The 25739-nt window shown below is 45.2% G+C and overlaps 1 protein-coding gene across 9 annotated transcripts in view; it reads left to right on the plus strand.

Moving 5' to 3' along the window:
* The window catches only part of Prr5l (proline rich 5 like), a 151482-nt gene that overhangs the window by 33515 nt on the left and 92228 nt on the right, over positions 1 to 25739 (plus strand). For 5 of the 9 annotated variants that reach the window (XM_048788607.1, XM_048788609.1, XM_048788608.1 and 2 more), the window contains one exon: positions 24425 to 24567. The exons of 2 other annotated variants lie outside the window; for them this stretch is intronic. The gene's annotated coding sequence lies outside the window, so the exon portion shown is untranslated. The remainder of the gene's footprint in view (positions 1 to 24424; positions 24568 to 25739) is intronic. 2 more of the 9 variants (XM_048788612.1, XM_048788615.1) reach the window with 1 other exon arrangement.

Consider the following 25739-nt stretch of genomic DNA (forward strand, 5'->3'; position numbering starts at 1 on the left):
ACAACTCTGCTTACCTGCCATTGGCCATGATTTAGTCAGGAGCAGGACCTAGTTGCAAAGGAGGCTGGGAATTGTAGTCCTTGCCTTGGACGGCTTCCCCAGAGGGGCAAATTTCATGACTATGGAAGGAGAAGATGGAGATTTGCCTGCCTTTTGCATCTTGTTTTCAAGATAAGCGTCTGATCATATTGTTTTCTCTGCTCAGAGCTCTTCCGTGGTTTCAGTTGCTCCCCAAACCTGCCCAATCTGGCCTCCGTTCCTTCTGTACCCCTATTTGGACCTTCTGCCAGCATTTACTGCCCTTAGCTCTCGCAGGCCAGCAGGGCGGTTCGGCTTCCCTCTGCTTGGAATTCCTCCCCTCCCTTCTGCCTGTCAACCGCTCCTCAGCTCTCAGGTCATCCCTACTCTGGGCTGAGTCAGATTCCTTTCCTTGTTTTGTTTTAGATTTACCTTTCCTGCATGGCACTCCCGACGGTTTGTAATTTTATATTTGTGTGACAGTTTGACTAAGGGCTTTCTCACACGCTAGATTCATCTTTTTGTCCACGTTAGTGTAGCTGAACCGCACAAGGCAGCCAGGCAGCTGGAGCTAGAGGAGGCTTTGTTGAGTGAGGGAGCCCGAGAGCGAGTTCTACGTAGCACTGCTTATTGAACTGAGGTTGCTAAGGCGCAGCTCCGCCTTCCCCCCAGACCTGGCCGCAAACACCGAACTCACTGTGGTCACCCTTAGGCGTCAGTTTTTAAAATGCTTCATAGGATTTCATGTGATCATATTTGCCTTCCACTCTGAATGTCCACTTAAGTCACCAGCTGTGCACTGAGCAGAGATCTTTGTAAGAATAGTACCTGTTTGAGAGCCAGGCATGGTTCTCAAAGTAATTTCATTTACTCTGGAAGCTGAGGAAGGAGGATCAAAAGTTCGAGGACAACCTGGGCAACTTCTCTAGACCCTGTTTCAAAATTAATAATAATAATAATAACAACAACAATAATAATAATGTAGCTTAATGGTAGAGCATTCTTGGGTTCAATCCCCAGTACTGACAGAGAGAGAGAGAGAGAGAGAGAGAGAGAGAGCGAGCTTGATTGTTGGATGGGTAATATGAAATGAATTTATGGAAATAAAAGTCACCGTTTAGTTTCTTAACTCCTATTTTCCTGTTTCCCTGTGGGAGGAAAGGTAGGGCAGCAGCACATGGGGACTCATATTCATTGTTCATTGAACTGCTGAGGCCAGGTGACATTGATATACAAATTGTTCTCAAGTATGTGGCATTGATGTAGGATGCAGGAATAATGTGGCCTACTCACATGGGTGTTTTGACAGAAAATTGTGGGATATCAGTAAATTCAAAACACTAGGCTCTCTGTAGAGCAACTCATGATTCGCCAACTATATCATAAGAAAAAGTGAAAAAACACATTCTTTCTAAATATTTCTTTCTTCGAGATTTCCTGGATTCATGGATCTTTGCCTCTGCGATTTCTATTAGGAGGTCTTGTAATTGTGCAGGCGTCCTCTGATTTCCTGTGGGTAAGCCTCAAGACATAGTCAAAGAAAGAGACAGAGTTGAAATGGAAACTGGAAGGGACCAGCAGAAGCCAGCAGAAGCTAGCAGATCCCGGGAGGGAGGGAACGAGACAGCACCTGCAGACCCTCCTCCTCCTGGGCATGCAGGGAGCTGTGTGGGCCCAGCACATCCTGCAACAGGCTCATGTTTTGTCACCATCACCACTTGGCCAAATCTGCCCACCAACCATCACTGTTTGCTTAATGAGGAAGATTGCATTTTTCAAACTTAAGCTTATTTAAAAAGGAAAACTAGATTAACTGAAAAGGAAAATGTATAATGCCAGCTTTAGCAGAACGGGGCATTTTCTACTTTGCTCTCTGTTGTAGTCCCCCGGTGCCTAACAGAGTGCCTGGCAGAGGCTCAAGGAATGTTTGTTGAATGAATAAACATCATTAATAGTCATAGAGATATGGCTATTTTTCTAAGTTTTAAATCTGTACCTGTCACAAATAATGGAAAATGTCCTTCCACTGTCCACGTAGAGGCCTCTTACCTGTCAGCATTCTTTACCAAGTTGTATGACAGTCATCATTGTAGAATGAGCTCATTTCATTGTTTATTGTCTTTCTTGCTCCCTGGAGAGGTACTTCTGACCCTTAGCAGTGTGTCTACCTCTGATTCCCTATCACCTAATGCGGTATGGGGCCCATAACAGGTCTTCAGCAGACATCTAAAACTCAGTGAGTGTCATGCCTACCTTAATCTTTATAGTCATCCTAGCATGGGAATTGTTATCTCCATTGTCTTATAAATGAAGAAGAAATGGAGACATCGAGGATTTAAGTGGCTTAACAAGGTCCCAGAGCTTACAGTTAATGGTGTCAACTTTAAAGGCAGGCAGTCTAACTCAGGAGTCCCCCTTTATATGTATTTTTCTGTGTTACATGGTAATCTCTGCTCCAGTCCGAGTCACCATACATGTTAATTTAGATAGATCATCAATGAAAAAGCAACAATTGTTTTCAACATTATTGAAGTGCATTATATGTCTGAATGTTGATTTCCCCAAAAATTCATATGTTGAAAGTTGTATTTTTTCCTCACAATCTAAGATGGCTGCTAAAGGTCCAGACATGGTGTCCACATTCCAGCATTTTACACATTGGACTTTCCTTTAAGTCCCATTTGTCAGATGGCCACACCTAGCCACTAGTGAGTCTGAAAAATACAGTCCTTTCTGGGCAAATATATAGTTTAATATGAAGAAGGGGAGAGATCTAGTGGTTTCTACCACAGTCTAGCATTGAAAGTCTTTTTCAAGCAAGTTTCAGCCTAGCTCTTAAGAGTTCCTTCACCTACTTGCAGTTCTGAATTTCATCCTCCTCTACCTTCATTACTCACTGATCTTGAAACACGCCTGGCACCTGCTGCCTGCTCTCCATGCCCTGGGCCCCTGGAACAAGTCCATCCAAGTTCCCTTGTGAGTCTAAGAGGTTCTCCCTGACTCCTCCCTTCCACAGTGAGCTCCTCTGGCGAGCAGCTTGGATGTGATTCCTGAGATCCTCACACTCCCCGGCCTTGGATTGCTCTTTTTTGAATGACCTGAGCAGCTTAACTCTTTCACTGTTAGTTTTTTACCCACTGAAGCCCTATCCCCAGTCCTGCTCTCGTTCCAGCTTCCCTGAGGACTGAGCCCCTTCCTCAATGAACACTTATTGGCCTCCTGTCTCACTTCCGGCCGGCATTGCATTCTGTGTTGGGGACTTCATACTACAAAAGACGCAAGACCTCTCCTCAAAACCTGATTTCCCACAGCATCTGGTTTTAAAGCTTGTGCCTGTCACTAAATACTCCATCAATTTCTGTTGCTTTATTGAGGAATAAAAGCTGACATTTATTTAAATAATTATTACTTATATTCATAATATTTATTAAGTATTGACTGTGTGAGGCGCTGTGCTAGACTTTTCCTTTCTTTCTTTCTTTCAACAGCTATAAGGCAGGCACTGTTGTTTTTTACAGTTCCAGGAGAGGCACAGAGAAGATAAGTTACTTGACCAATGTCACATAAGCTAGTAAGGGGTGGAGCCAGGATTCAAGCCAGGGAACTTGATTCCGGAGCCCAGGCTCTTAGTCACTATATTAAAAGGGTAATTGGAGACCAGGCACGGTGGCGCATGCCTGTAATCCCCCGGGGCTCGGGAAGCTGAGGCAGGAGGATTGTGAGTTCAAAGCCAGCCTCAGCAAAAGTGAGGCTGCAAGCAACTCAATGAGATCTTGTCTCTAAATAAAATACAAACAGGGCTGGGGATGTGGCTTGGTGGTCGAGTGCCTCTGAGTTCACTCCCCAGTACCTCCCCCCAAAAAAGGGCAATTGGAAAGCAGGGCTAGCCTCATGATTCAAAGATGTACTAGCAACATGGATTGTGCTGCCACCCAGCCCCAAGAGGAAGCTTTTCTGGGCTGAGATGCCCTTGTGTCTGGAATGCCCTTGGCCTGGGCACTGCCACCCTGTCACCCCATCCGAGTCTCAGCTGCCACTCTTCCCCTGCCTTCCCTTTTGATGACCAAATCCCACTTGGAAGTGATAAAAACCAATTTGTCTGCCTCTGTGTCCCGTGGAGGCTGTGTCGCTTGATCTCCTCTGGGGTGGCCACAGGGTGGAGTGACTGAGCCAAGTCTACAGTCTGGGGGTCCCACCTGGATCCGGCCGCTGACATGTTTTGCTTAGTTCCCCCCAATGTTCAACACTGCATTTTAATTCACAGTTGGCATTTACAAATTAGAAGATGTCACATAGAGTCTGGATTTCGGGCTACTCTTGAAAAACTCACAGACTTTGGAAATGCTGAGTCTGTGCGCTGTGGGCCCAGGCTGCCAGGTTGAGGAGGAGCTCCGCTGTGTGGGTTGGCACAGTCCCCTCCTCCCTACGCTCCTACCCAGGCAGCCACCACCCATAATAGCAATAAGATCAAGTTTCACATTCATTTGACTCTGTGTCAGGAACGGTTTTAAGTGCTTTGCCTTTTTTTTTTTTTAAATACTTTTTAGAATTTGTTCTTTTTTAGTTATACATGACAGTAGACTGTATTTTGACATATTATATATTCATGGAATATAACTTCTCATTCTTGTGGTTGTACATGATGTGGAGTTTCACTGGTTGTATAGTTATATATGAGCTCAGGAAAGTTATGTCTGATTCATTCTACTGTCTTTCCTATTCCCTTCTCTACCCCCTTCCCTTCATTCCCCTTTGTCTAATCCAATGAACTTCTATTCTTCCCCCACCCCTTATTGTGTGTTTGCATTGCATTTCAGAGAGAACACTCAGCCTTTGTTTTTTGGGGACTGGCTTATTTCACTTAGCATGGTAGTCTCCAGTTCCATGCATTTACTGTCAAATGCCATCCTTTCATTTTTCTTTATGGTTGAGTAATATTCTATTGTGTATATACCACATTTTCTTTATCCATTCGTCTGTTGAAGGGCACCTAGATTGGTTCCATAGCTTAATTATTGAATTGAATCTGCTATGAGCATTGATGTGACTGTGTCACTGTAGTATGCTGATTTTAAGTCCTTTAGGTGTATGCTGAGGAGTGGGACAGCAGAGTCATATGGTGGTTCCATTCCAAGTTTTCTGAGGAATCTCCATATTGCTTTCCATAGTGGTTGCACCAATTTGCAGTCCTACCAGCAATGTGTGAGTACCTTTTCCCCCACGTCCTTGTTAGTATTTATTGTTGCTTGTATTCTTATTAATTGCCATTCTGACTGGAATAAGATGGAATCTCAGTGTAGCTTCAATTTACATTTCTCTAATTGCTAATGACGTTGGACATTTTTCCATATGTTTGTTGACCATCCATATATCCTCTTCTGTGACGTAGTGCTTGGCCTTTTAATTCACCACTGTCACCTTGGCAAGTTTCCCCTGCTCTACAGATGAGGACTCAGAGCCCGCATTAGTAAGTGGAAGGTCTGGGACCCACACCCACATTCTGGCTTCAGAGCCTTTGTTTCTCAGTTCCTCACTGTCACCTTTCCATGCAGGCGTTGGAGCCTGTGTCCCTGCTCTAAAAGGAGATGGGAACAGGGAGGGGACCTGCCCCTGTCCCTGTGCTGCCTAAAGCCGACACGTTGAAAATATAAACCACACTGCTTATTTCCTATGCAGAGAGCAGACAGGCAGGAAAAGGCGGTTTTTCCTTATTGTGCTGAACAAAGTTGAACTTGCACTAGGGAGCAGGGTGCTGAAAGGACCTTGGGTGAGCACTTGGCAGTGTCTCTGGGGCCATCTCAGAGCCAGCTGTGGTGGAGACAGCCTCCCCTAATCTTTCTTGGAAGGGAGAAAATTAATTAGTTCTGTTCGGCCTCCATCCAACCCTCACTTGAAACATTAGCCCATAAGCAAGTGTAATCCGTCTCAGTCCCCGAGTCTCTCCTGGAAGCTGGTGGGGTGGGAGGCAGGTGGGACTGTGATATCAGGCCAGGCAAGTATCTTGGTCCTCATCCTGGTGTCTACGGTGGTCGCCCAGCCTGCCTGAGCCCCCCTCTGGGCTGCCAAGTGCACAGCGTGATAAATGGAACCTGTCACACACGGAGAGATTAATTTGGTCCAGTTATTTGCCCGATGGCCTCGGGAAACTAAGCCCTTTTCCTATGCAAGTCAGGTAAGTTTCATTTGCAACGCTCCCTAATTCATAGGCAGCTGGAGTGTGGCTGGTTCAGTGGGTGGTGGCTGTGCTGAGACCTTGAGCACTCACTTCCATGTGCCAGGAGCTCTGGATGCCACAGTGGGCCTGCCTGTAGCGTAGTTGGGCTGAACCCTGACTCTCTGGGGCTCACTGGGACTAGGTGTCACAATAAACTGGGTCATTAAGACTACCCGCATCCCTGGAGCTCCCAAGTCTGAACCTGGCCAAGTGACTGTGGGCAAGTTAACCTCTGAGCCTGTTGTGTGATATGCAAAATGGGGAGGTTAACATTCCAGAGTTTCTGCCTCTCAAAAATGTCCTAAAGAGTCTCTGAGATCAGGTGATGGCTGGAATTGGCCCAGAAGCCCTCCCTGTGAGGTGGGCTTGAAGCCAAGTGGCCCAGCTTCATGGACTGCCCTGCCTTTCCTTGAGCTGAGAGCTCAGTGGGCTTAGCGGGGTGCTCTGGAAACTTGGGGTTCTTGTAGAGGTTGAGGGTGGAGAAGAGAACTCAAAGAGGGGAAGACACCTGGAAGAAGAAGGAAATATTGAATGATGTTGGGAGGAGTCAGTTAATAGGAAACGGTTTGAGTTACTGCTGTGCGGTAACACTGTGGTTCCCTGTCTCCCTGTCCATCTCTGCTTCACATCTTCAGGAATGTCCCTGAGTGCCTGGGTAGAGGCAGATCTCTTGGGAGGATGCAGAAGACTCTGGGGACAGGCAGTGAATGCACTGTGCTGAGCCTAGTCCCAGTCCTAGGCTAGAGAATCCCCATAATGATGGCTCCTGTTTTTCTTATCATTTTCTTATCATTACCATTATCAGGCTGGTTTGATCTGTATTGTGGTTTAGATCTGGAAAGTGACCCAAAGGCCCATGGGTTGAAGGCTTGTTCCCAAATGCAGCGTTGTTTAGATGTGGGGATTTGGGGAGAGATTGGATCACGAGAGCTCTGGACACCTAGTCCCAGTGAGCCAGAGAGCTTCTAGCTCTCGTGATCCAATCTCTTCCCAAATCCCCACATCTAAACAATCAACTCATTGAGGGATTTGAAGCTGAGTGGGTCACTGGGAGGTGGTAGAAACTGTAGAAGGCAGAACCTGGTTGGAGGGAGTATGTCCTTGGGGACATGGCCTTGGGGGCTATATCTTGTCCCTGGCCTCTCTCTTTCTCTGCTTCTGGCTTCCACAAACTGAGTAGCTTTCTTCTGTCAGACCGTTCTGCCATGAAATTTTGCCTCAGCCCAGGCTCAGAACAATAAAGCCAGCGATCATGGACTGAAACCAGGAGCCAAAATATATCTTTGCTTCTCTAAGTTGATTTTCTCAAGTCTTTGTCACAATAACAAAAAGTCTGTCAACACCAACCTGGAATCCCAAAGCTGAAAACCGGTGGGACAGTCAGCAGGGAAATATCTGCCCCATGAGAACAGAGAGGATGGTTGGTCCAGCACCCCGTGCCTGGAGATGCTCTGAGTTCAACAGAAAGAAATCACTTCAGGAAATGCCAGGCGAGCCTCGGGCAGCCCTCAGTGACCACCAGGCCTACCTCAGGAAGATGTGGCTGGTCCTCTGCCCTGATCAGTTCCTTGCAGAATGCGAAGAATGTCAACCCTGTTATCTGAGCTGAATACTTTCTACTTTAATTTCTCTGATAAATCCCCTGAATGGAGGCTTCTCAAACACCAAAGTAAGCTGCTTTCTGGAATTCCTCAGGGGTGGTGAGACTTACGGGGGCCAGAATGGGCATCCTTTCTTGTCCTCAGAACCTGAGGTGCAGTGCTCTGACTGTGTTTTCTGACTGGAGACCCTTTACCACCCTGTCTTTCCCCCTATTAAACATGGCCACATACTGGAAGGAATGGGAAATAAAATAAATTCATGACACACAAAATAAACTCTTCTGCTAATATTGGCTGATTCCAGCACCTTGTTTTCTCCTATAGTCTCTCTTCAAAATCCTGCAGGTATTTTATTTTAATGCCAATCATGCACCAGGGACTGAGGGCTGGGCACTGGTTACAGTGGCTTTAGAACAGAATTCAGAAAGTGAGGTATCATGGCAGAGGTACTGGGGGGAAGGCAGGACAGTTTTATGTTTGGAGAGAGAGAATGGTTTTGCCAAAGGGATTCCTAAAATGTCTGGCAGCTCACGACCAAGACTCACTGGTTCCCTTTGAAGGACTGATGACTTCAAAGGAACCAGTCCCAGGACAATTCCCTCCAGGTTGTGACCAGCTTGTATGACTTGGCTCAGAATGCCACATCCCTCAGAAATAGATGTAGAAAGGAGAGAAGGGAGGAAGGAAAGAAGGAAATTCTAGTTCAAAATCTGTGAAGAAGTATGTGTAAGAAATGAAAAATTTAAAATATGAAGCTCCCTGTAATCTTAAGTGCATTGATTCTAAAGCCTTGTTCTTTCACCATGCAGAAATAAGTTTTGTGATTTTTTCTTTTATTTTTAATTGATCTGCCACATAGTTGTTGAGTGCTTGCCTGTGACAAGACTGTCTTTCTTGCTTTATAGACATTATGTGTATATGACTTAGAAACAGCTCAGCACAGACTATGAAGTAGTAGTGAAGGTTATTTGAAATTGCACCCATGGGCAGCTCCCATTCTAAGCCCCAAGGTGGTCAGCTAGCATTGTCTCAGGAAAGCCTCACTCCAGAAGAGCCCAGTTTAAATGCTTCAGGGATTTTAACCTTCCAGAAAAATCCAATGCTTTGCTAATTAGCAAACCAAATGTCAGAAATGTTTTTCATTGGTGAAAATAGTAGCATGCTAATGGGATAATAGATGTTAGAAGGGGGCTCTCAATCGCTATCTGTGAGTGATATTCAAGACTTGTATATTGGCTGATTTGTTTTATTACTGATACTTCCACTGGTGTGCAAAGTACATGGGAAGTCTAGACCCCCACATGGCCCTCTAGATATTTAGAAAATCTCTTGGACCCTGAAGCCAAGGGTCTGCAATTCAGCTTCTGAAAAGTTCAATTGCCTTGAAGACTCTTCCATACAAGGTGGAGGTTGGTCTAAGCAGATAACAGGCAGTAAGTAAGGACTTCACTGAGCAAGCAGAACAGGCTGTAGAGACCTACATTATCCCTGCTCCCTTAAAAAAAAAAAATTAGCTGATGTTGGTAGAAGATTTTGTCCAAGGGTTGCTTCCTGGGGGTATGAAAGCAGCCAACACCTGCCCATTAAACTTGAAAGTGGATTTTATCACTTACCAAAGTGAACCTAAAGATTGTACATGCATGTGACATGTATGATCCTCACAGTAACTCTGTGACGTAGGTACTATTAGTAGTATGTCCATTTGCTGTTGGGAAACCAGATCTGTAGAGCTTGAGTCACCTGTCCAAGGACCCAGAATCAGGATGTAAATCTAAATCCTTTGATTCTAAAGCCTTGTTCTTTCACCATGCAGAAATAAGTTTTGTGATGTTTTTCATTTATTTTTAATTACTCTTTGTGAAGATTAAACCCAGGGCACTATACCTCTGAGCCACACCCCTGACCCTTTTTATTTTGAAAAAAAGTTTCACAAAGTTGCTGAGGCTGGATTTGAACTTGTGATTCTCTTGCATCAGTTTCCCAAGTCATTGGTAATATAATTGTGCACCACTGAGCCTGGTTTTTTCTTCATTTTAAATGTATCACATGCTCACAGGAACGTTGGAAGATGTGCACACATACAAAAAAGCCTAATTCAATTACTCCAGGAAGATCAAATGGAGATTTGCTGTGTTGCTTCCAGACTTATTTTCATGCATATGGAGTTGGGGTGGTTCAGCACTCATGGGGCTGAGTCTTGCTTACTTAACATATTATACTCATTTCTTCATATTGAAGCTATAATTAAAAGAGGCAGTCAGTAGACATAGGTAAATCAGGTCAGATCAGATCAAGGAGGCCAATTGGGGTCTGGGAAGTTAGAGAGAGATTGAAATGTTAATGCTTTCAGAGCCCTTCCTCCACCCTGATCAAGAAAACCTGCCCCGATGTAACCTGTCCCAGGGATTATCCCTCTCTACAGGGAGTTATAAAATTTGTTAATACACCCTGGGCCTCCCTTCCTACCCAGATCACTCCAGTTGGAACTTTCCTGTCCATCTGCTTCTCACCTTTTGGCCATCCCACCGGAAACATCTCCTGGGCCTCCTCATATATGCAGGAAGGAGAGGATAAGGGGGAAGAGAGCAGGAGAACAAAGAAAATCTAGCATGTATAAAAGATGTAGAATGTTCTCACTTCTTGAGATATCAGGATACCAGCTAAATGGCCCCCTTCTCCCTCCCAGGAGAAGTCTGCATTACCCTCTTTTAAATAAACCCTGCTTTATATGCTTGCCTTGGTGTGTAACATTCTCTAATGTTATACTTCAATATGTGAGGAAACAGTACTCGTCACTGACAACTGGCGATGTCAGTAGCATGAAAGATTCTTCATTAACATCATTTTTAAGGTGAACATAATATTTCATTTGGTGACTACATCACACCACCTGTTGCTGGATATTTTACCTCCTGATTTTTTGCTATCCCCAGCAGCAACAAAGTGGTCATCTCTGAGGGTAGTTGTTTGTTTACTTGCTTCATCACATGAGAGAAGACTTTTGGAAAGAATACTTACTGGATCAAAGAGCAAGAACACTTTAATGGAATTTATGAGACATTAAACTAGAACACAGTGGATTCTGCCTTTGTAAATAACAGGATGAACACGACTTTCCAGGACTGAGATCAAAAGTCAACAAAAATTAAAACTATGAACATTTTGACCAAGAACGGACTGACCAGTAGTTGATTTATATAGTACTAGTTTTCTAACCAGTAGGGGGCAGCACAAACACCAACGGAGTCCCTCCTTGGCCATTCGATTTGTCAATTTTGTAGCATTTTTGCCAAGCTTGCATTGTTAAAATTTAGCAACAACAGAGTCATCAAACTTACCGGCAGGAGCCAGAAAGGAAAATCCAGTTTGCAAAGATTTACAGCTTTCAGAAACGTTCCGGAAGACTGTTCCAGATGGCAAAAGGCTAGAGAGAAAGGGTCTTTCCAGTGTGCCTTGCACCGGAGGCTAGGAAAGCAGGTCAGGGTGAGAGCAGTGACAGGAAGAAATGTGTCTGCGGGTGGGATTGATGGCGGTGTCCTGTGCCCAGTGAGCGCTGGCCCAAGGGCTCGGAAGTGAGTTTAATTTCCCAAACAGGATGGCCAAGGAAAAAGGGGGCATGTGACTGCCAGCCTGGGGAAGACCTTTGGCACAGCAGGCACAAGGTCAATGATGCAAAGAAGGGAAGTATTAATGAATCACAGAGAAATATGCAGTGCCTTGAACTTGTGACGAGGGGCGGGAGAGCCTCTGTAGGAAGCACGATGGCTGTGCACCTGGAGCTGGGCTTCTGGGATTGTGCACCCCTGATAGCATCTTTGTGACATCTGTGTACATCCTGACTCAGGCAGAATTTATACAGAAAGACAGACATTTTATATGAAGGGAGAAGCTCTATAGTTGTCAGCAGTCTGTGACCCCAAGAAAAATCATGCACAAGTGATGGGTGTATTTTCTTTCTTTCTCCAGGAGCAAAGATCTCTTCTCCCCGGAGCCTCACTTCTGTCTGTCCCAAGAGACCGTTGGTCCTGTCAGTGGCAGAAAACCCTTCTGGATACTCTGGTGGGTGGTGAAGTTGAACAGAGGCTCAGGAAAAGCTCTATGGCACAGCAGAGCTGGGAAGCTTCCAAGTGCATCTGTGAGGACTTCCAGGTGGAGACCAACCCCCTTTCCTTGGGAGTCTGGTCACAGCCAGGGCCACCTAGACAACTGCCTCTTGGAGAAGTTTATAGTGAGGGCAGCATGTTTGTGATTCAGGCTGTATTTCTCTTCGGGGACCCAGGTGGCTTCATTATTCCACTTTCTTCCAAAGGATTTAAAAAATAGATGCATATTACAGCATTGTACATAGTGGGATGAACTCTGAAAACAGTCTAGATGTTCATCAATAATGAAGTCATGGAATAAGTAGTAGTTCATTTATAATATAGGAGAGTAGGCAGCTCTTAAAAGAGTATGATCTGTATGTAGGCAGCTCTTAAAAGAGCTTGATCTGTATGTAGGGACCTCAAGGGTACCTATGATATTCCTGAAGTGAAAACTCAAGTTGAAGGGCAGTGTGTAGGACAGGGGTGGGCAACCATTTTCTATAAAGGGCCAAATGGTAAATATCTTACGCTCTGAGTATCACATGGTTGTGATGTATGACTACTTATCTCTGCCATCGTAGTACAAAAGCAGTACAGACAATATACAAAAGAATAGGAGTGGCTGTGTGCCAATAAAACTTTATTTACAAAAGCAGGCAGTAGACCAGATTAAATCTGCAGCCCATAGTGTGCTGACACTTGGCATAGATTATGTTGTTTTTGAAGAGAACCTTTGTATATTGTGGATGTTTTGTAAGGATAGGCTCCGAGCTGCTAATCTGGCTACCCTGGGGAGTAAGAGGGTGGGATGAGGAACCGGTGATGATTCATTTCTCTCTTTATTCATTTATGATTTCTTTGATTTGAAATGGAACACATGTATGTATTGCTTTTGTATTTTCTTTTTCCAATTCCTAAAATGATGTCCTCCAGCCTCGGGAGTTCCCAGTCTTATAGACATGACTTTGCCCATGGAGTGGAGAAGTTTCAACTTGATTTAAGGGGGTTTTGGTTCACCACAAGCTCTAGAGAAACTAGATGTTGCTAAAAACCCAACCCAGTTTGAGATGATGGTAACAGGTCACGATTTTCTGATTAAAAGGGACAGTCCCACTGAGTTCTGCACCATTCAAGCCACATCCAGGGCTGTGTTTGGTGTTGGATGTGCTGTGAGCCCCTGCTGTCAGTGACCTTCCATTGAGCAGGTTACTGGAAGAAATAAGATCTGTATATGGCCCCCTTTCTAGAATATTCCAGAAGGAGCTGGTTTCTTCAGGACTCAGGAAGTTCTGTTTATTTCACAGTTTCTATTTATTTCAAAGACAGAGCTTTGTTGTGAACAGACCTGAATCTGCACCTCAGGGAAAATTTCTGACTCCATTCATTTCTCTGAGTTTCCTCTGTGAAAGGGAGATGATCAGAATGGGAAGATTGTGATGGTGATGGTGATGTTGGTGATGATGGTGATGATGAGTTGAGGCTGTAACTAGGTGGTAGAGCACTTGCCTAGTGTGCTCTGGGCCTTTGGCTCTATCCCCAGCACGTCACATGTGAAAACAACAACAAATAACAAGAACAAAAAAACTCTCATTACTTGTTTTTTATAAGAATCTAATGAATCACTACACATTTAACATTTTTCATGATGCTTGAAACAAAGAATAAATGCTTCATAAAAGCTAAGTTTGTCACTGGGCTGGTTCTTACTGCGATGGCTACTGCAATGGCCACATTATCCTTTCGTTTAACTCCCTACCTGTTTGGATAGGTTCATCCCTGTAACCCAACAACATTTTGCTTCATGGTCTTGGATAAAACCAAGCAGATGCTGTGGCTGCATGGCTGTCTCTGAGCCTCAGTTTTCTCATCTGTGAAACAGACTTCACCAATCTGTTGTTCCCACCTTCTAGGGCAGGATGCTGCCCCATGGACTCCACTGATATGTCCTGGAGAGTAAACTGCAGCCTGCAAATTGGAGGTAATGTGAAACCCCAAACCTGGAGCTCTCGCCCCCCATTCTGCATGCCTGTCTGGCTCCTTTTCCTATTAACTTGAGCCCCGCCTCTTTTGACCACATGATGTCTCTGCTCAGAACCTCTGGGGTACTTCCGTCTGCCTTGCCGGTTTGGGCTGGTGATTCTATGCTGTGTGGCTCTGCATGGTAAATGGACCATTTTGCATATATGCATCATGGCCAAAATTGAAAGAAAGATCTTAGAGAAATAGGATTTTGTCTTATACATTTTCATGTAAATAAGTCATTCAAAGCTAGTAATGGATGCTCAGTTCAAGGAGATTTCTACATGTCAGATATAGAGCTATGTATCTATATCTATAGTGTCTTCACATAGAATTAATATTTAATAATATCAGAACACCCTATGAGATAGGTCACCATGTCCCCACTCTGCTGGTGAGCAGTGGGGCTCAGGAAAGGAACCAAGTAGCTCAGGCAGGACCACTCAGCTATAGGGAGAGGACCATGTCAGCTCATGCTGAATTTAGGGTAAATATGAAGTAAAATACTATTATCACTTCTCTTTCATGAACTGGAGGGTTTAAAAAATGTTATTTTTTAAATGTGAGTAAGTTTAAAAAAAAATCTATCTGAGCCCGCACTTACCCCTTTCTGGTGTCTGTTTACCAAACAGGCTGGACCTCACCTGGAACTGAACCAGGGCCGGTGAGGGAGGGGGAGCAGGAGGCCTAGCTGGACCCTGGCTTCCTGTGGGGAAGTCCTGGAGCTGAGTGTCCCACTTCCTTCTGGTCGATTGTTCACGGGAAGGAAGGCAAGGAGGCCTTCTATTCTTTCTCTGGAGCCCTCGAGGTGCCCTCTTTGGAAGCAGGAAAAATGAGCTCTCCCCACCCCCACCCTAGCATGTTGAAGGCAGGTCTCCCCCTTCTATGTGGATGGGGGGCCAGTAAGGGGTTGGGGGACACTGGTGCCAGTTCATGCAATTTCCTTTTCTCCTACTTGATGGCGAGGATGCACAGCTTCGGATCATCACTTTTTAAATTTTTACTTTTTGGCTCATTTTTTGGCTCCCCTTCTTTTCAGGGGACTGTGGGGTGGTCCAGATGGCAACAGGAGTACCCCCAATGCCTCTAGGTTTCTGGGCTCACTCTTCCCTTTAATAACCAGAAAACTGTTATGAGACCTGCCCATCCTCTCAGAGGATTCAGCAAAGGGGAGAGCCCGTCTCCATCCTGAACTTCTGCTGTCTGCTTTTCTCCATTACCCCGAGCCCCGTCTTCACAGATGCTGGTGCCTCTTGAGCTCTCTGTACCACTTGCCCCCACCCCTTCCCTGGGCAAAGGGGAGAAATTGAGTTCTCATGTATGTCTGGGCTAATGAAATTGCACAGCATGCTCCCTTGTGGTTGAAAGCACAGACCTTCAAATTTGACTGTCCAGGTTCAAGTCCCAACTGTGCCTCTTGCCCACTGTGTGACCTTAAGCAAGTCACTCAGCCTCTCTGTGCCTCAGTGTCTTCACCTATAAATGGGAGATAATAAATAGTACCTGTCAATAGGGTTGTTGTGAGGATTAAATGACCTAACTTCCAAGGCATTAGAGGCACAGTGTAAGCATTAGATAATCAGCTATCCAGTGACACCACAGCGTCTTAGGTATCTTGGCCTTTGACCTGGCTGGCTTGCACATGGCTGGAGCCCCTGACCACCCTTACCCCAGAGAGTAACTTCTTTCATTTCTCTTTTCTTTTGTGATTCCAGAGCTCTTCAATATGCCTATGGCATAAAGCTGAAAGGGGAAACATGGAAAATTCTTGTTACATTGTTATAGACAATACTTTTACCTTCTTTTATTTCTATGTCCTCATTCTGGTCTGAATCTGAGAACTATTCTTACCTAAAAGTTTATCACCTCATTTTACCAAACAAAAGACTGTGGCTCTCCTCCCCAGCCCAGGGGACAATTTGGTACCCCCTGCCATGTGCACACAATGCAGGAATGACTGTGTCCATTTTTTAAAAAAATAATAGCGTTCACTTTCTTACTACACAAAGATGAATCACAGCCACAGCCTTTGAAGAACTTCAGATTAAATGGGAGAGAGAGGGCACACACACTCCATCAGGCATCAGACAGACGTGTTCTTGGTCAAAATAATATGGAAGGATAAGCCCTCAACTAGCTCACTCTGGTGAGGGGAGGTAGGTCATGAGGCCATCGAATGTGAATGTGAGCTCCCACCTTCTACATCGCCCCCCCCCCCCCGGTCAGAGTTAGCATGGTGAAACACACAGGCGGACAGATGGACAGGCCCACACCTCCTCACATTCACCCCACTGCACCTCTGAGAAGCAATGCAAAAGCTTTCGCTGTCACAGTCCTTGAAGTCCCCTTGGCCTGTGTGATGCTTAAACACACTGTACCCTTGGGGCTGGGGTTGTGGCTTGCCAGCATGCATGAGGCACTGGGTTCAATCCTCAGCACCGCATAAATGTAAAATAAAGATATTGTGTCCACCTAAAACTTAAGAATAAATATTTTTTTAAAACCCCACACTGTACCCACACAGACATATAGATTATTTTTCTCTCCCTAAAACCTGTGGCCTGCTGGCTGAGGGGAATCCAGGACTTGTAAACTGTACTAGTTAAATGATGAGTGTCTAGGACAGTCTCCCAGGGCTAGCACACTCTCCTAGCTGCAGGGAAGGGGTGGTGGGAAGAGGAAACTGGGAGCCAGCACTGGTGGAAGCACAGAAGAGGCCCCGATGCCAACTTCAGAGAAACTTCCACAAGGAAGGACACCACAGCATGAGTTCTCCAGGGACGATGGAGAGAAAACACACCCTCGACCACATGTTAGGGGCTGTGCGAATCCACACCACGCTCTGGAATCTCTCAAGGCCCTGGCAAAACAGAAGTCATTGGTGTGGTGACAGCGAGGGCCTAAGGCCCAGGGGAGTTGGTGAGGAAATGAAAGGAGCAATCACCGGAGATTCTTAAAAGAAAGCTTGACTTGGGACTGGATATGATGCAGAAGGATGGGTTTACAAAGTAGTTCAAGTTTTAGAATTTGTTAAAACTAGAGTTTTAGAACCAGAAGGGCTTACCACTCCCCTTTTTCTACCCCTTTTCCAGATGAAAAATTGAGCCCAGGGAGGTGAAACAACCTGCCTGTAGAGGTAACTCATGTTAGTAGCTGGTTTCAGGGCCAGAAATCTGATCCTGGATCCCTGGTCCTTCCATTCAGCCAAGAGGGCAATGCTAACCCTGGGCTACAGAGCTTGGTTCTCAGTGGGGCTTATTCATCCCAGGTCTGCCTCAGCCACCAGGATACTAATTTCAGTGAGAAAAATAAACAAACTTACCTGAGCTTTCTCAACCTTAACATTATTGATGTTTTGGACCAGACAATTCTTTATCATGAGTGATGGTCAGGAGCATGGTAGGATGTTTAGCTGATGGACATCTTCTCTCCCCCGTCTCTGACGCGACAAGTTGTGACATTTAAAAATGTTTCCAGCCAAATGTTCCTGGTAAGAGGGCACGAAACTGCCCTTAGTTGAAAACCAATGTCTTACATCACCGTGCCGGTAGTGTGGGCCTCGGCATCATGTGGGTGGAAGAAAACCCGAAAATTATAAAAATCACAGCTTTTTTGTCATTTGCTGAGAATTAAAATAATGAATATCTTTCCAAATAGTCTTCAGAAAGGCGATTTGTTTTTATTCCACAAATAGGTGGTGTTCGTGTACCACATGCAGAACAGCAGGAGATGTTAAGGGGGACTGGAATAGATGACAGGGTCTCAACAGGGTCAGGTTCAGTGACACTGTGACAAGGAATGGCCAGGGCTTCTAGATTCCCACTGGGAAGGGAAGCGACCAGAGAAGACAGAGGATTCACCGTGGAAATGACTACAAGACCAAGAGGGTCCTTTGCCATGGTCAGCCTAGGAACTGAGAGACCAGGCCCAGATCTTGGGGGTCAGGTGCACTTGTGGTGGGATTTAGGCTTACTGTGACTTGGGCAAATTGCTTCTGGCCCTCAGTTTCCTTGTCTGTTGAAGGGATTGTGACAACACTCACCTCTTGGTTGTTTGCTGGGGATTCAGTGAATGATGCATGACACCACGCAGGGCCTGGGACCTGATTTGCACTCAACAAACCTGTAGAAACTTCTCTGGTTCTTAGCATTTTAAAATTAGGAGCAAAGTTTTGCTTTCAGCACAAGCACATCGATACCACCAAAGCTTGGGGCAGGTCACCGGATGGGGCAGTTCTTTTAGTTTTGGCCGTCTGTTGTCCCTTATTAATGGCATGCGGATTGTGTCTGTGGTTAGTTTTAAAGTATCATAAATATTACTAAGCCTGTTATTTCCGGTATGTGCAAGGGCAGTGAGAGAAATGTGCCGGTTAAAAGAGAGGTTCTCTCATCCTGAGAGTGGAGGTCATTTTTTAAAATCAAAAGTGAGAAAACCCCTAAAGCTGCACGTGCCTTTAAGGGGGAAGCTTTGGATATGGAGATGATCACACAAATAAAACGCTTAGAAATGAGCTGGTGCATGGTGAACACCCAAGAAATGTCTCCTGTTATGATTATGATCATGAGAACAAAAAGGGTATCGTCCAGTACATGAAGAGTCTGAGCTGAAGGCCAAGATGGTTGTAAACACATTGCAAGGACTTTTACCAAGACCCCGTGAGCTGGACAGAGTTAGGTCCCCATTTTATAGATATGGAAGCTCAGGCACAACTTGCTCATGGGACCCAGCTAGTCATGGTGGAAGCAAGACTTGGGCCAGGAGTCTGGCTCCAGAGCCTGTCCTATTTTTAAGTGGAAAAAAAAAAAGTTTCTGTATTATTTTACAATGACTTCACTGTTAGGGGAGTAGGGCCATGGGCCGGGAGGAGAATGAAAACCAAGCGAAAGCTCTATGATTTAATGACAAGCACATCATTGACCCTTAATTGGATGGTTTCTGTGAAGCTGGGATGGCAGCCAGGAGGCAAGGGCTTCAGGGAGTGAATGGAGGTGAGAAAAGGGAAACCTCCAATGCATACATCACTCCCAGTGCTGTAGTTAACAGGTAAGAAAGAAAGAAAATCACTACTGCAAGGAGCAGCCTCTGTGTTGAAGGTCTGGCTTTTTCTTCTCCCCAAGGTGATGAATATGCATTGGAAGTAAGAAAATGGGGCTGGTGGAGGGAAGAGGTTGAAGATGTTGAAAAGGGAAGAAAGTTATTTCAACAGGCATTGGCTCACTGGTCCTGACTGGAGGATTTGCAGGAGCCATTTGGGGCTTTTCTTATTAATTGTCCCCAATAAATTGGTGGTGATCTGGTAATCTGGACCTGCACTGTCCAGCAGCCCCCATTCTCTTGGTGTGGGTGGTCCATTATCTAGTTGTTAGGTTTGATCCCAGGGCTGCTATTCAAGAGCTGTGTGATCGTAGACAAAGAAATTATTTCATGTCTCTGAACCCATTTTCTCATCTGTAAAATGGTGAATTTGAATTCGCCATGGAGTCTTTTGCATTTGCAGCAGTATTAGCTACTAATGTGGACAGAAGGCTGTCTCACCATGTTAGGGGAAGGATTGATTAATCCTGCTTGGGAGATTTGTCTTACAGTAGGAGAGCGGCCACATTGACTTTCCTCTGTGTAGGTGAGAGAGGTGATTTGACCACAACTGTAACAGAGTCTGCATTGTATTTATAAATGTGTATAAGTTTCATTGAAATGGATTCACTGGTTATCTGGGTTCTAGGGGCGTTTTCCTCAATACTATAAAAACCTTACATCCTTTACTGGTCACATACACGTCTGAGTCTCGGAGATGTCATGAAATGTTGCTGGCATGTTGCTGCAGAGTCATGCATTGCTATTCTTTGAAAACACATAGGTCTGTTACCAGTGGTATTTCTGATCTACCAAGTGCCTAGTTCCCAGGAAAGAGGGTCAAGTGTGCATTGGTGTTGCCTGCCATCAGCTGTTAATGGTGTTTAGTGGAATTTTCCCTCACCACCAGATCTGTTCAACTCAGCCAGTGCTCAGAGTGCCTGCCAAGGGTAAGGCACCAAACAGGAAAATGGGGAGTATAGATGTCAGTTTTGCTGATCAAAGCCTGTGACCACAAAAAACCCAGAGCAGGAAACCGTGACAAATATCTGACTATCTGGTGTGCAGCCAATTGGAACCCAGTAGTGCAACTCATCAGCTTAAGAAGCGTGCATGTGTGCACAGGTGTTTGTATATGTGAGGTCTGTGTGGAGTAACAGGTTGAATAAGGGGAGAAGGTTTTATGGTAGACACCTGGGGAAAACCTGTGTAAGTTATGCTTTTATCTTCTTGTGTGTATGTTATCACTCAGGAACACTTAGGCCTGGTGGTTCAGTAGTGTGGGCTCTCTCCTCCTACCCCAACTTGTATCACCTTGTGAACACCAGTTGATTCAGGATGCAGGTAGAACTCTTCAGCAACAGTTTAGCTGTGGTCTGGGACTCCTAGGTGCCCCGTGGAAAGTGCAGTTACACAGGGCCCCCTGCTCAGAGTGTCTCTGGGTTCTTTAATGCTCTGCTATAGCCATCTTAAAATTCCTAGTGACTTTTGAGACTAGAACTTTACATTTCTTCTTTGTATTGGTCCTCACACATAATGTAGCTGATCTGGGTTGCCTGAGACCCTTTCAAGGGGTCCATGAGCTCAGAACTATTTTAGTAAGAATAATAATGTTATTTGCTTTTCCACTCTCATTCTCTCCCACTAGTATACAGTGGACTTTTCCAGAGGCTACCTGATTGCAACAGATTGAATGCAGAAGCTGCTGGGAATCCAGTTGTCCTTTCTGAAGTCAGACAGTCAAGAGATTTGCAGGAATGGAAAAACAGTGCTGTTCTTCTTGCTAGATATATTTTGCTTTTGGAAAGTCTAACTCTTTCTCATTTAAAAAACATTATTTATGCTGACATGTGATGTGTTTTCAATTTTATTTTTAAATGAATTAATAAGTCACCATTTAAATTTTTTCTCCATCGGCTAGGGAGGTAGCTCAGTGGTAGGGTGGTGTTTAGCATGTGAGAGAGGTCCTGGGTTAGATCCCAGCTCCAGAATAAATAAATAAGTGAATGAAGGAGTAAATAAACATTTTCTTGATTTTAGTTTCTGATATGTTACATATTAATAGATACAACTCGGGAAAGCAGAAGCCTTCAGGCCTTAAGACTGTAATGGAGTACAGTCAAGTTTGACAGTCATTGCTCTCCAGGTATTTATTATTTCTACTGGAGGAAAATTGGTTGTGGGAATGTGATTGAAAGATACAGTGTGTTTCTTTATATTTGTTTATTTGTGTAGAGAAACCAACATCTACTAAAGAAATGAGAGGAAGAGACAGCCTTGGCTGCAACCTTGAACTTGTGCAGGATTTCCCATGCTGTGGCCTAGCACAGATCTCGTTGTTACTTGCTTTTCTTTGTTGAAGTTTCCGAGGGGCCGACTCTGGGTTCCACCCAGCCCTTGGAGCTGTCCAGGATGGGACTTTGCTTGAGAGGTGTCTAGCTCTTGTTCTCTTCCCTCTAGAGTTTCTTGCTTCCTAGAGGGGTGGGGCGGTGCGGGACCGAGGACTCCCCTGGTAGAGTTGGATAGGAGGTTTCTTCCACTTCGCGGATGCCAGAGGCTGGTAAAGAATCTTCCTTTACCAAGTCCAAAGGCACAGGGCTAATGTCACAAGGAACAAGTACATAAAAGGAATAAATAAGAAAGCACAGTGGCTTCAGCCTGGAAGCAGGGAGCAGTCACTAGAGATTCCTGTCCTGTGCAGGAGAAGCAGCCCACCAGCCACAGCCTGAGAAGAGAACTTTCTCCCAGTGATGTCCACCAAGGAGGGGCTGCTTCCAACAGGGAGGGCAGGGCAGGGTGGGAATGGGAATCGCCTGTTCTCCTTCTCATGACTCTGACTCATTGAAACTGATCCTTCCTTTCCTTTTCTGGGGACACTTTCCTCCACTTTCAGCACCAAAGTGCTGACCTGACTTTCCCCCACTTATCTTTCGAAAATTCATCTTGTAAATGAATGAATGATAGTTGTGTGGCTGTTAATGGCACATCACATTGCCCTCGGAAAAGAAACGAGGAGACTCCAGAGACAAGACCTTGACCCAGGGAAATGCATATCCAAGGCAGGACATTTTAGATGCTGTGCAAATGGAACTGACATTTTAGGGAAAGCATGTTTTTCTAGCATTTCTCACACCATGCCTGTGATTTTAAGGGGGAACCAATTAGATTCCTCTATCCATCTTTCCTTCTTCCTTCCCACTTTTCCTCCTTCCTACTGTAGAAGGCTTTCTGGGTCCTCTGTTATATCCCAGGTGTTGCCTAGTTATGTTATTGGGGATTCAAAGATAAATAATGTGGTATCATCAATTTCATAATCTGTGAGTGGAGACAGGAAAACTGATCGTTGAGACAGGCTGAGGCCAATACCGTGAGGGAGGGCATACCAAGCACCTGAGCAGCCTCCCTGGGATGGAGGGGCAGGACTGGTCCTTTGACCTGGCTCTTGGTGAGGAATGTGGGTGTTTTAAAGTGGGAGCAAGAGGGCTGGGTGCAGTGGCACACACCAGTAATCCCAGCGGCTCAGGAGGCTGAGGCAGGAGGATTGTGAGTTCAAAGCCAGCCTCAGCAACTTAGTGAAGCCTAAAGCAATTCAGAGAGCCCTGTCTCTAAATAAAATATAAAAAAGGCTGTGGATGTGGCTCCATGGTTAAGCACCCCTGGGCTCAGTCCCTGGTACCAAAAACCAAAACAAAACAAAATTTGGGGTGGGGAGCAAGAGAACAAGATGCTGCAGGCCCAGAGAGGTTAAGCAACTGTGTGGTCCCCTTGGTGTTTGGGCACGACAGCCTAGAGGCACCTGGGACAAGTCGCAGCTGGGATGAGGCTGTGGTCAACTCCACTGGCCATTCCTATCCTCATCCCAGAAAACAGGAAAGGGAAGCAGACGTCTATGGGCCAGGAGAAAAGCAAAGCCAGCTCTGAGCCATTAGCTTATATTCATGCAGCAAGTTCTGCAGCATGTGCTCATGGAGCACCTGTTGTGTGCCAAGACCGGAGTCTGGACAGACCATGCTGTGCAGGGTTCACTGATAACAGCTCAACGTCATTTCTGCAGAGGCTGCACATGAAGGTCCTCTTTGCTTCCTTAGAGGCCCATCTGCTAATAAATGATCTGACTCAGGTCTTTCTCCTCTCCTTCCTCTTGCTCCCTCGGTCAAAGGTGCAAAAGACCAGGGCACTGACCCCCAGGCAGGTTTCCTGCACAGAGAGAAGGGGCCCAGCTCCCAGATCAGAAGAATAAGCAGGAGCTGACCCATTTCCACCAAGAACAGGGGACCAAGGGATTGGGTCCCCTAACTGCCAGCCTTCCTTCACCTGCTGACAATGGCTGAGTGCTTAGTCTTCCAGAAACAGCTGGGCCACTCCTGCAAGAATGCCAAGAAACAATTGGCTATTAAATTCCGGTAGGATGAACAGGAACCCATTCAGCCAGGAAATCTAAATTGAACAGTGATTAAGTCATTCAGCTGGCTGGCCCCGATTAATGTCCAGGACTATAGAGGGCTCTGCTTTCCTCTTAGAGGCCATTTTTAGCCACTGGACTTTGGAGGGTATTTTACTTTTAAAGGAGTCATCTATATGTTCTTGTCGGGGATGAGTAAGGCCACAGACCAGGGAGGCAGGATGCCTGGGTTTGACTCAGCTTTGCCACTTGCTATGTGACTTTGGGCAAGTTGCTTAACTCTCAGTGCCTCCATTTCCTCATCTGTGGAATAGGAATAATAATAGCAATAGTAGTGGCCCGGTGGTGTTGTTGATTATTTTAGGAGAATAAAATGAGATGACATTTGTGATTAGAACTAGTGCTTAGAACTATGCATAGTAAGAATTTTAAAAAATTAAATTAATAAAATGTACATGTTTAATTTTCCAGATAGGGGTAGAGTACTTGCCTCTGTTCTTCCCTTCTGTTAGAATGTCTGCCTTTGATCCCAAAGTGAAAAGCAGAGCTGTAGGGATTTGATCCTCTATTCAAAGCCTGATTCTACCACTTAGAGGCCAATTCCCCTGACCTCTCTGCTCCTTGGTTTCCTCATCTGGAATATAAGTTATAATTATTATCTGTTTCCTAGGATGGTTGTGGGGAAGGAGTGCTGTAAAGTTATTAGTGCATGCTTGGCACTTAGTGCTCAATACATTTTAGCAATTGTCATTGTTAGGCCCTCAAAAAAAAAATGTCCCATAAACACAGCAATTTTCATTATGCAAGCTACACTCTGGCCAAAGTTAACCACTGAGACGTGCGGCCAGATCCTTGTGCTGTTTACCACAAAGCTTGGTGGCTAGTCAGGGTGCTAGGAGCTCGGCGGCCCTGGGTTTGAGGTCTACTCTTCTTGCTGGAGGTTTGATGTTGGGCAAGTTAACATAGCCAAAACCTAATTGGTTTCCTGCTTCTCTGCCTTCTGTCCTTTCAGGAGCATTCATGGAGCAGAACTTGGTGGAGTCATCGTGTGAGGTTCTGGATGTCCCTGATGGACAGCTCAGTCCTGCTGCATCATGGGTAGACTGTGAGAATTAAATGGGTTACTGACTGCTGGTGCCTGGGCTGGTGCATTCAGTAAGCAATGGCTGCTCATGCTAATTTACTCTCAAATGTCCTTTGATCACATCTAGATTAGGCCTCGTCTTTTCCTCCCCTGGAGGAGGTGGCTGATTCTTACCATGCAGTACTTGAGCAGGACACAGGGAATAATTGTTCAAGGTCACTCATTCTGTTTCTGCAGTGCAAAGTGAAGCAGGAATATTTTTTTTCCCTCTGTAAATTTGGAATACTATCAGCAGACTAGTCATCCAGGAAATTAAAAAGCAGAAAGCAGAATCTACCAAGTAGACTCAATTAAGATCTCCCCTTGATCTTATACAGTCCTGAGCCTTTTTCAAAGTAAATTTCACTGACATGGAAGTCTTTTTGACTGAACACATTTCCCCAGTTGTGGTCTACAGGATGCTGTTTTCTTAAGCTCATACTAGTGTTCCATGAAAAAAAAAATTAACTATTGCAAGTTTGTTTTCAGCAGACTACCTCCAAGGTCTTAATATACTAATGCATATTATAATTTTGCATGCTGTATTTCTGAAAATTATTTGATGAGGGAGACTTTCTCCAGTAACACAAGCACCACCTTTCAGGATTATCCCATCTTAGAAATGTCCATCTAGGAGGGCTAGCTGGATGTCACTGGTGAAAGCCAGGCCGAAACATTCAAACTCCAGTAACCTGAGTGGGATGTGGAGGAGCAGGAACAGAGCAGACGTTGAGTGATGGACGGGTCTGTGTCCCGGCCAGATGAGAACTGCCCCCAATTAAAGCTAGAGAAAGAACAGAGAGTTCTTTGTGGAGGGTGGCCATGCGCTTGGCCAGCGTGGCTCACCTTGACCTGGTTGGTCACGCCAGCATTGCTGGGTACAGTCGTTCCCCAGGGATGGGGCATCTTTGCTCTGCTCACTTTCTGCTCTTGCAGATTTTTCCTGATTTACAGTAGGTGGATTGAATGAGGAAACTTATCTTCCCCCAACAGTTTGGTAACTTCCTCTTCCTAAATTGAGAAGTCAAGATGACTGAAATTGGGAAAGTACTAACAATAGGAAATAAAGCTGTACAATTTGTGGTTATTTTTACCTGTGAGAAGCTATGTGACCTTGGAAAAGAACTGAACCGTGTATTTGAACCTCAACTTCTGCTTCTGCAAAATGGGGGTCTTGGCACATTGTCTGTCTGAGATTAATATT

This window comes from Marmota marmota, unplaced genomic scaffold, assembly GCF_001458135.2.
Source record: "Marmota marmota marmota unplaced genomic scaffold, marMar, whole genome shotgun sequence".
Lineage (NCBI taxonomy): Eukaryota > Metazoa > Chordata > Mammalia > Rodentia > Sciuridae > Marmota > Marmota marmota.